Consider the following 12,500-nt stretch of genomic DNA (forward strand, 5'->3'; position numbering starts at 1 on the left):
ATGTATCCCGAAGTTTGAATTCAAGTTTCCCCCTTTAAACAACTTTCCTAGCACCCCCATGGGAGCGGGCGACCAGGTTGATACAAAATGTGGGGAGGGTGATTGGGCCACCGGGTGGGGCCTCAAGGCCAGGACAGATCAATGCGGAAGGGACTCATTTGTAAGTAATAGCAGACCTGTCCAAGAGACCCCCTAATACTGACATCAAAATTATTACATTGAACGTTCGGGGTATGCGTACAGCGGTCAAACGATATGCAGTATACGCCTACATTAAGAGACAGCAGGCACACATTGTCGTCTTGCAGGAGACTCACCTGATGGCGATAGAGGTGGAGCGCCTGCGTAGAAAATGGAGGGGTGTAATTTGTGCCACAGCGTACTCAACGTTCGCTAGGGGGACCCTAGTCTGGATTAGACCGGGAACCCCCTTTAAAGAACAGACACGAGTGATAGATAAGGAAGGGCGCTATACGATGATAGTGGGTTTATTAGACGGGCAATCTGTGCTAATAGGGAGTATATACGCTCCTAATGCAGAGCAAGCCACATTCTGGGGTCGCCTCACGGGAATGTTATCTCAACACACGCATGCTCCGTGGATACTATGCGGCGATTACAACTGCGTATTAGACACTGCCCTGGATAGATCGCACCCCCCGCCAACACATTCACCAGCACACAGAGCTATTTAAAGCATGGGTAAAACATTGGGCGCTGGCAGACCTGTGGAGAACATAAAACCCTACCACTAAGCTATATTCCTTTCACTCCATCCCACATAACATGCGCGTGCGCCTCGATAGATTTTTATGCTCTACAGTTATACTCCCCAAAGTGCAACATTCGGATTATCTGGGAAGGGTACTATCGGATCATGATGCACGCACGATAACCCTTAGATGGAGACCACCTCACCCCCATACCCACTTGGAACCTACACCGAGAGTGCCTCACAGATCAGGTGTTCAGGCAGGAACACAGGGAACACATCCAGGAACACTTCAAATTAAACGCGGGAACAGCAACATCACGGTTGATCGAATGGGATGCCAGTAAGATTGTAGCGAGGGGGCACTGCTTACAGCAAATAGTAGGGGTGCATAGAACACTAGAAAAGGCATTACAGGAAGCAGAGCACACGTTAGCAGACCTGTCGAAAAAGGAGGACAGAGGCGAGGCCACCGTAGAACAAGTAGCCAGGGCCAAGACGAACCACGCAGAAACACTGAGAGACCTTCGCAAATATCATTTCAGGGTATATAATGTCAGGGTGCACCGGGAGGGCAATAGGGGAGGAACGCTCCTGGCCTGGCTCGCCAAACAAAATCCAGAGACGCAACCAATCACAGAGATACGAGACAAGACAGGCACACTCTGGCAATCACAACCAGATAATCTACACGTCTTACACACTTACTATTCCAACATCTATCAAGCCCAGAGAGGGAGCGACCCTCAAGCAACCACTAGCTTTCTACAATCAATATAGCTGCCCCAGGTCCCACAAGCAGACAAGAAAAAGCTGGAGAAGAGGATTAAAACCGCAGATGTAACTCAAGCAATCAGGGCGCTATCGCGAAACAAAGCCCCGGGAATAGATGGCTTTCCACTCGAATATTACAGCACGTTTTCATCCCACCTACTCCCACATATGGTCACCATGTATAATGATGCACTAGATAGAGGTGAATTACCAGAATCCTTCAGGGAATCGGTCAGAGTCACGCTTCTGAAACCAAATAGAGACCCAACGCTCCCCTCCTCGTATAGGCCAATCACCCTGCTCATCGCGGATTGTAAGATACTAGGCAAATTACTAGCAGAAAAATTCGCCCAAATTCTGATACCACTGGTCCATCCGGACCAATGCAGCTTCGTCCTGTGACGCTACACATCAAAAAACATACACAGACTATTCCACATCCAAGACAGATTGGGGAGGCGGTTTCCCAACGCGGCGTGTCTAATATTGGATCTCGAAAAGGCATTCGGTACACTCCTATGGCCATACGTATTCGAGGTCCTTCGAAAACTCAACATCGGACCAGTCCTGACAGCATACACCAAGCTTCTTTACACGCGCCTTACTTCTCGTGTCAGACTAGGCAAATACATCTCCCCAGAGTTCGCAATAGAAAGAGGTACTAAACAGGGCTGCCTGCTGTCCCCTCTTCTATTCGCACTCGGGGTAGAGCCCCTAGCGATGCGCCTGAGGCGGGGGGGGGAGGAGTGGGGAATCCCACTGGTGGACACAGTACACTGTGTGTCACTATATGCAGACGACTTATTAATATATGTCTGTGACGCCACAGGGACATGGGACATGACATCTATATGGAGGACACTCGAAGTTTTCACGGATGCCTCGGGCCTCAAAGTGAACTGGGGGAAATCCACAATATACCCGCTGAGTCCCCACCTGGCCACATTCGAAGTACAGATTGGATCTCATCTCTTGCGTGGAATGCTGAGGCGCCCAGATATTTGGGAGTGAGATTATACCACACTCCGAAGATCTATATGAGGGGAACCATCGTAAGACGTTAGCAGGGATTCGATCGGCAGTGGGATTCTGGAAAACATTGCCTCTAGCCCCCATTGGACGTGTGGCATTAGCGAAAATGATAATGGTCCCCCGACTATTATATCATTTCACAAACCTCCCGGTTATACCACCATGTTCCTTCTTTAAGGAACTGAATAGCCTTCTTACCGAGCTGATCTGGGGGGAAGTCGGCACAGGGTGGCGTTATCAACATTACACTTACCCACGACGGACGGCGGTCTGGGAGCACCCTCATTTGAGGTAAACTTCCTGGCGGCACAGCTACAGTGGCTGTCATACTGGACAGCGGGTCGCCACACAGGGGAAACAACCACCATGGAGGGCCACATACCACTGCTGGCACATCACAGATTGTTGTTGCCGGGCACTAAGCCCACACGCACCCACCCATTACAAGTATCTATTGCCCGCACATGCATGATGAGAATACATCGCGTGTCGAAGGATAGACCTCCGTACTACCCTCTGCTACAGTTGGTGGGCTTCCCCAATAAGGAGAAATACTACACAGAAGGCGCCCTACAGGTATGGACTGACTTAGCAGTCACTGATGTAGAGTCCTTGTTTGAGGAGGGTCAGCTCAAAACGTACCCCCAGATGATCGAACAATATGATCTCCCGCCCGGCCAATTTTTAATGCAGAGACAACTTATAGACAGTAGCCGCCGATACTGGAACCCAAAGGTAGGGGAACCCCAGATGCATCCAGTGATACATACCATCCTACACATGGGAGTGGGACGACATCTAGTCACTTGGCTCTACAAAGCTGTGCAGGAACTGATCCTCCCCTCTCTTCAGCCCCTACGTCAAAAATGGGAAACGGACATAGAAAGAGTAGTCAATGATAAAGAGTGGAAGGCAGCCTTAGAATATTAAAAAAACGTCTCCAGGAACGTGCGGTTTCGGAACATACAATTCAATATACTCCACAGAGCCTACCTCACGCCACACCGTCTCAGTCAGTTCTACTCAGACACACACTTTACATTACCCAGATGTCAGGCCCCCGAAGCAGATTTTAAACACATGTTCTGGGACTGCCCCATTATTTAAAACTATTGGAACAGAATCCATAGGGCACTCAGGGCAACAACAGGCATCACGACCATGTCCACATGGGAAGCATGTGCTATTGGGATCTTCCGCAGGCGGAAGACCGAAAAAGTGCAATGCCGCTTCATGTCCCTAGCCATTCTGCTAGCGAAAAGAGGGATAGCCATGCACTGGAGATCCCCAACTGGTCCTCCAGATGCAGCCTGGATAGGAGCCTTAAAACAGTGGGGGAAGGCAGAAGAAGAGACGCTCAGAGAGGAAGAACTAAAGGGAACCCGTAAACATCCTATTTTCCTAGAGTGGGCGCGATTGCTGCATACGTTCACATATGAGACAAATCCTCAAGAGACCCCTGTAGATTCAGAACCCGTGATATTACCGTCTCCTCCTGCAAGTCGCAATGCAGACACACCTCAAGGGAACCAGCCGCCCCAGAGTTAACCCTAGGCACTAGACAAGCAAGGCATACCCTCCTGAACATTGCTAGACAGACTCCAGAAGTGCACAACCCCGACCTTCACTCCGCACATGCACAATCACACCTCCACACACCACTAAAGGAATGATACCATAGACACAACCTATCCCGTAGATACCGGGAAAAAGACCCCCCCCCCCTTTCCCATAGTTTAACCCAACAGTTAGAAGTTCGCAAGTTTGTGCTGGCGGGCAGTTAGGCCAACAGTCGTTGGGGAACACACATCGGCAAGAAAAAACAGGATAATATCAGGTTCTTCACATAACAGCGACAAATTCATGTTCGCCCTTGAGCGGCAAGCTACATCTGTACAGGAGATAGACTCGCTGGGGAGTTAAGACCGACAAGCAGACTCCCCACTGACAGTCCAATACCACAGGCTATCCAGGTCTAACATAGTTAAACAATGAAATGTACGGGGGCACGTCCTAAACAGTTACGGCAAACTGAAATAACAAAATGTTTGTTGATGTCTACGAGTGTTATGCAATTTCTTATGACTATGTTGATTTCACATTACACTGATGTGTCGCAAAACCATAAAAATTGTAAAAACCCAATAAAAAATTCAAACAAAAAAATCCTTACAAGAGATGTCTATGAAAATGTGATCACGTTTGGGGAGAGGAACACAAGAAAAAGTTACCAGAGCTCTGGTAAAGAAACCTCAAATATAACAAGAAGAAACATATTATCACAAAAACAAAGTAAAGATGTTCGTTATACAATTAGTTCAATATGTGATACTGATTTTAGTTATTACTTATCTGATGAATTTGAAGGTATATGACTTATATGATCAACCTACAAGTTTCTTGCTACCTTGTCAATGTCTGGAACATCTGTAAAGTAAAAAAAAAAAAAAGAAATGATTGAAACAAACGAAATAGGAACAAATACATAGTAAAAGAAAACGAAACAATATTGTCTGGGTAGCTAGAATACAGCATACAGCATGTAAAGTTATATGCAAAATCAAAAGATTTATTTGCACAATTTTAATTTTTGCCGTTCAGAGACTGCATACTTGCAACAGATTGACTGCCATCTGATGACCAGCATGGAGCTTTTGCCAAAAAGACAGCCAGCCTGAAGGAACAGCGCATACGAGATTAATGTCGGTCCAATTACCTCTAAGTAAATTGAATTATGGGTTGAATCAGATGCAGAGATGCTTTGTGAGCATAGATTTGATGCAGTGTGTTCTGGTGAGACTGCAGAGTTGGGGAGGTGGGCATGAGGGGGGAAATTAATCAAGGAATGGAAAGTGATCAGAAAACACATGGTTAAGGGGGAATCTGGAGAGTGCGGCATACATTGGTGATCCTGTTGTATGAGTTTAGTGAAGTTGAAGGCAGGGGTTTGAGAACACAAAGGAGGGTGGGGCGATTTAGGCACACTTAGAGACGCATCTCAGAAAGGATCAAAGACAGATGTGGTTTTGAGTATAAAAAACAGACATAATTTCACAGCATCTGGTAGGGCGTGGACAGAAGCACAGCTATGTTTAGAGTGACAGGTGTGGTGACACAAGGATTCAGGTGTGTAAAGGGAACACAGGACCCTGTGAAAACCTAAAGCATGTTAATATCATGCTCATTCACTTCTATGCATTATAGCGTTAATGTTTACACCTATGAACAAGAATATATTAATGGTTTATAATCATACATGGACTTTGCTTTACAGTGGGCTGGAGATTCCAGTAGCTCTGAATATGCTTGCTAATTTTCATGATTCAAGAAGCTCCGGAAGCCACGTTATCCAAGTTTGCCCATTTCAAAAAAGCGCAACCTCGCTTTTGAACCTGGGATGTGGAAGAAGGATATTAGGAGAATAATGAGCCCAGTATTGTATTATATAAAATATAATCTCCTCACGGATGTTCTCCACCAGTGGCGGCTGGTATGGAATGGGGGTGGTGAGATCGGGAGGGGGAGGGGAAGAACAAAAAATAATTACCTCCTCTTCACTGCTGTCTCTCCATCCTACGTCTTTCCTCCGTCGTTTTCCTCCCGGTTGAGGAAGCACACAAGCTCCCTTAAGCCAATCACGGCGCTGCTGTCACCAGCAGCTTGGCGAGTGGTCTGAGCGCCGTAGTTCGGCGCTCAGTCAGGGAAAAAGGAGCCTGTGCATGCTCTCCGCCCAGGCTGTGCAATACAGCCCGGTGGAGAACATGCTAAGTGCTCATGACTGTCTAGCCAGCCCAAGGTGGCCGGCAAAGTCGTCATGCACACTTAAGTGAATTAACCACTTCTCCCTCTGCTGGCGTTGAAAACCCCCGCGCGACTTTCCATCATACCCCAAAACTGGCTTTAGCAAGGACAAATAAAATGATAACGTGTTATCATCAATTAGTTATAATTTTACTTTTTTCCACTGATGAAAAGAAGTGGGGCGACGTTCCTCCACTTTAGCGCTACTGTTCTGCACATTCTCGGGTAGGAGATCCGGACACCTGCTTATTGGATACATTTTTGCTATAAGTAATACGTTTCTGTCACGTGTTTAAGATCCATTGACCTGAGAAAAAGCTTACATATACTGGTCGAAAATCCTATGTTTAACTTGTATGCTCCAGCTGATCTATTCTAACCAGAGCCCTGGTCAGTTGAAATGACAGTCGACTTTGATTCTTTTGCTGCGCTTCTTGCTATTTTGCATTAAATGCAAGTTGGACTTAAGTCTTCCCGGTGTGTTTTTATTTTTAACAGATGGTGCATGCGGTGTCAGGAAATGCCTCAATGGATAGAAAGCAGTGAAGCGCTGGACAGAGCTCCACATGACGACTCATGGCATCAGAGGTAAGGGATAAGTTCCTCCAGGGGTACTGGTCTAGAGAAAGGTCAAGCACTGGACCTGGAGAATGAGCTAGAAGTATGAGCGCAAATTCAACCAAAACATTAGGTAAAGGAACTGAGCTTACCATTTGTTTGTTACTTGATTGTATGATCTGTTCTCTTTTGTGGCTAATATATGGTCAAAGGGGGTGTATACAAATGTCATCAGGGCAGGAGATGATAGGAGAAAATAAAAAGAAAGTGGTTGAGTTGGTAGGACTAGGGGGAGTCCAGAGAATAGAAAATAAATACAAACATGCACCCATGATATAGAGCGAGAGAGCTCCAGACATAATGTGGTAATAGGATAGATAGGCAGGAGCACCAGGACAGGGAGCACACACCATTAAAAGATGAATGTGTGACAGAAAGAGAACCTCGTATCCAGCCACCCAAACCCTTCAAGATCCCCTCTGAGTGTTGACTCAAGAATCAATAAACACAAGGAGATCTTGAGGGGCGAATGCACAATATCTTCCCTACTTCCCACCAACAGATCAGTTAGAAGAAATAATAACTGAAGGGAACCCTATTCCGTCTTTCTTATCATTCTCTACCTCCCTCCATGAGATAAGCTGTGGACACAAGTCCTGCAAAACCTTTTCCCTGTTACCTAAGTGTGAGTGAATCACAAGAAACTGTGATGGAGAAGGGCAATCTAAACCTAGCAAGACCCACAGAAAGGATCTCAGGCCCATACTCTGTACCAATGCAAAAACCACAGTTGATGGACAGAATGCAGAACAATGTCATACATTCACCCCAGTACAGAGATCTGGGCCTAAATCCATCGTTTTTTTGCACTCCACACCACCCCAGTTCAGACATGGCCATATGCAAATCAGTCTGACCCTGTGCCTCATTGGAACAGTCCAGCCCGAACTGCCAAGCCATGCCCTCCCTGACCGGAAACAAGCTTCCGAGGACAGGTTTCTGGCATTCCAGCCGTCTTCAGCCCGGCTTGCTTGAATCCAGTGGTGTGGAGAGCATGGGACTCACGTCTGAGCATACCCATCCCACTCTGTACCAACAATATGGTACACACATATGCAAATATTTATGAAAATGTGTGTGGGACTCATTAATGAAGACGGTAAAAAGTACTTTCCAGAACATGGTACCTTTGACATGGAAAGATTAACTCATTTGCAGAAATTCATGGCAAGCTCTAAAAATAGAACAGATGCTGAGGTAACTGCTCTTCGTACAATGGCATGAGGAGGCACACAAACGCAAATATGAATCTCAAGTTCTGAGTATGAAAGATTTTCAGAAATAAATGGAAAACCAAATTAACTTCCTTAGGGACAGAGGGGCATATTACAAACAAGCAGCAATATTCATAGCTAAATAGGCTTTTTGCCGATTATTTTATCGCTGAGCATCGCCAGAATTTATTGATGAGATAACGTGCTATTAGCAACGTTTATCTCCAAAGTGATATATTTTCCGGTGATAGCGGCGAAATGCGTGAATATCGCTGAGAATACAGCGATATTCACGCATTAGCGACGAAATGCTCTTAGCCATGTTATCCACCTCCCATTGGATAACATGGCTAAGAACTGGTCTGGGCAGGTGTTAGTATTTGGAGATATTCGCGCTTAGCGCAAATATTTCGTCGCTACGCCTGCCTTGCTAATAGGCGATAGCGATGTTAGCGACTGTTTTCAGTCGCTAACAGTTTGGGTACTCCCACTTTGCATGTCATTAGCGAGAAATATCGCTAACATGCAAAGCGGGCCCCAAACCGCTCGCTATCACCTAAAAGCTGTTGCTAACTGCTGTAAGCGACAGCTTGCTAATAGGGCGATAGAATTATCGCAGCATAGCATCCGAAAACGGCCGCTAAAGCAGCGAAAATTAACTATTGCCGCCCTTGATAATATGCCCCAGAGTTAGGACGTGTGCTCCAACCACGCCACCTCTCAAATCAATTTACCAAGATCACTGAATCATAAGAGAAGGATAAAGAGTGATAGCACAAGGGCGGACAATTTGTTAAACATGTCCCCCATGTCGCTGGGGGAGCAGATGATGGTATGCTAAGAAATGGAGCACCCCCTGCTGGACTGTCTGTGGTTTGAGCATAAGGAGGTAAAGCACAAGCAAATGTTGCTAAGTGACTGGCTTGCAGTACAGTGACCAGGTCAGAAGCTGATTCCACTATTGTGGCTCGATATAGTGTACGCACACTTGGGCGTAGAGGCTGAGAGCAAAGTCCTACTATTACCTTAAACAGCTTGGGACAGACTACTGGACAGTTGACTCGAAGGCGTTTGCCTTCTCCCTATCCAAGTGATGCTAATGATGAAAGCCTGTACTCTTCCATTATTCTCTCTGTGAGCGACTACCCTACAGTTGGGGATACAGTTGTGGTCCATGTCCCTTGGACTCCCTTCAATTTAACAAAATGGTTCCCCAATATTCTGGGAAATTCCACTCAGTTCAGAGAAGAACTACATAGCATTTTTGAGGTATACAGAAGCAGTTATTGTGACGGTTGGTGCCGAATGAAATAAGAAAGACGTATGGGGGAAGTACCGTAGCCGAGTGTGGCCCCTGGGAATAATGTGAATGATGCATTGTTGCACATGATTGTGGAGGTACGCCCAGTGAAAATTTCCTGGACGAAGACCTTGAACTGCAAACAAAATAAGGGTGAGGCAGTTCCTGATTATTTGGACTGACCTAAGATTGTGCTTGACAGCTACTCGGGCATAGCTGGTCCGACAAAGATGGCTCAGGAAGCCGGAGGTACTGCTTTTGTGCCTGGATTACTACTAAATGTGAAGAGTCAGTTAAACAACAAAAGTATCAGATGGCAACCTAAAAAGTTAGTAGAACTGGTGACAGTTGTCAACCACTTCGTAGCCTCACAGGAAAAAAACAGAAACAATGCTGAATCGAAACTGATGCCTTTGAAACTGAAAAATATACAGCGGGCAATTAAAGGAATTGGATGGGGACCCCACAAAGGTGTATGGCAAAGGAAAGCAGGGAATTGAAAGAATCAATGGAATGAGATGAGGAGAGAGCCGGGAGTAGGAGGTTTGCATTCCATTTGTGGTCAGCTGCGGCATTGGAATTAAGATTTCCCCAATTCTACATCTAATGCAGGGGTGTATAACCTTTTCTACAGTGAAAGCTAATTCTGCTCTCAGAAAATCCTGTTGTGCAAATACCATATATAATCACTGTAAAAATACTGACCACATCTGTTAACATTAAACTAGTGAACACGCTAAGTAGGATTATCAGTAGAGACCACCATAGATTTGAGGCAACTAACAGCTTGAAGCTGTAACCTTTTGTTTTCATCAGACTATGGCCCAGATTTGCAAAAAAATCACTTTGCATTACAGAGAGGTAGCAGGAGAGTACCATATCTACAGAGATATGACACTCTCCTTCCCTCTCCCTGGTGCCGGTGTACATTTTAGCTGCTGTGCGTTAGGCACACACCTTAGTGCCATAGTGCTAGGGTGCGTGCCTAAGTCTACCATAGGTTTTTTACTGGAAAGCTAACCTTCCAGTACAAAATACGATGCTTATACCCACTTTGAAACTTTTCTACTTTGTATGTGTGTTGCAGAGTGCAGCACGCATGCAAAGATGGAAAGGGACGCCCCTTGGCTGGGGCAGCTGTGCGCTATAAAAGTGTTTTTAACATAACATAACATAACATAACGCCTCCTTTCAAATGGTGTTAACTCTTGGCGCTAAACCCTGTCTACTATTGTTTGTAGATGGAGTTTTGCGTCAAATTGCATGTGTGCTTGCATTGGAATGCCCATGTACCACCCACGTGACTCCACAGTGGCGCTACGTAACGCAAAGCAGTGCTTCATGCTGCTTTGCGTTACTTTTAGGGTGCTTTCCAGCTTAAAACAAGTTTTACACTAGAAACTGAATTAGGAAAAAACATTTTATGCTGGTTAGTGTCACTTTTATGATGCTAACCCTGCACAAAATGTTGGAGAATCTACCCCTAACATTTTCTGAAAATGCACCCATTTGTTTTTTATCAAACATCACTTTCCATTTTGGCCAAACAAATTCAATTTTTCACATCAAATTCATTTCCTGGAAAAAAATTACTTTTTTTTCAAAATATCAGTTTTGATCTTTAGGAAGAACACTGCCCTCGTTGGCTTGTCATCTTCATCAAGTATGCACATGTACAATCTCCTCACATAGACAGATTTTGCTTTAAATGTCCAGGCAATAATGGTATGTTCCCGGGTTAGGCCCATGTAGCGAAACTGCTAATTTCTTACATTGTCCTCTTTTTCACAATAACATTTCTGATGTTAACTTTTGCACATATTTGCATGCACGACAATGTTGTATTAGTTTCTCTGAAACTACTTTGTTTACACATCTGGCTTAGCACAACATCATGTACAAGGCCTCTTTACGCACTAGGTGCAAAAATCGTTCTATCTCCATCCACCGGGCGACAGAGCTATCTACATAACCATAACATCACTAATCTACACGTACATCGCAAGGCTGCTCTCTATTAACAATAATAAGCATCACAATAGATTAGCAGAGGAGGCACTTCAGCTGACACTGAGGGTCCCTACATGCTGAGACTTCACCACAAAGTGGTCTGACATCTCTGTGACGGGTGTCCAGTACATGACCAAGATGGGTTCCTACATTCTCTCCCAACAGGTAATGGAGTTGGATCCTCTATATACACTTAAGAGTAGGGTTTTTCATAGAAGGAGTATGCCTGATTACTTACTACCTTCTTTATATGCCTGAATATATATACACTGTTTTAGCACCATGGTAGAACTGTATCTACTATTTACGCTTTTGGTACTTGTAATCACTTTCATCGGCTTCTGTCTATTGATTATCGCAGCACATGTATTCTATAACAGAATAACGTTGGTTCAATAAATACATTGAAAACGTCCCAATGTGTATTCTGCATATTTCTCTGAGCACTAGTGAGCATGAGCGACTGAGCGAAAGGTTCTGATCTGTTTCTACAATCCCTGAGTGGTTAGGGTTGTCATGTTCAGTGGTTGCCAGAAACCTTTCCCTCCCTCGTCAGGTTAGGGGGGCTTATGGTGGCACTGTGAGCTAGCTGGTCTCTAGGACAACTTACCCTGCGGGGGTACCTGGCATCAGTCTAGGCACCTAGCCCAAAGTTTATTTTGTCCAAACAAAGGTGCAGGTCCTACAGATTAGAGGGAACTACACGACAATACAATAATGGCTATGGGTGCTCACAATAAAATAATGGGTGCTAGAACTATACCAACAATACCCATCATTATACCATGTCTATGTCTGTGCCAAGGCTGGACAACATATTGACCAGGATGTCCACAATATGTCAGCGCGGTCATTATTATCTAAGGGATGGCAACTGGTTTGTGAGGTATGGCTAAAATTAGGCCAATCTTAATATGTTAATGATCTCTTCCAGTATGCCACAACTAGACAACGAAAACCCAGAATAGATCAAGGATGGAAGTTATTATCCCACAATCACTATTATTTCATGAACAGATATAAATGTGCCAGAGATGTA

This window comes from Lissotriton vulgaris, chromosome 4_1, assembly GCF_964263255.1.
Source record: "Lissotriton vulgaris chromosome 4_1, aLisVul1.2, whole genome shotgun sequence".
In the NCBI taxonomy this organism is placed as follows: Eukaryota; Metazoa; Chordata; class Amphibia; order Caudata; family Salamandridae; genus Lissotriton; species Lissotriton vulgaris.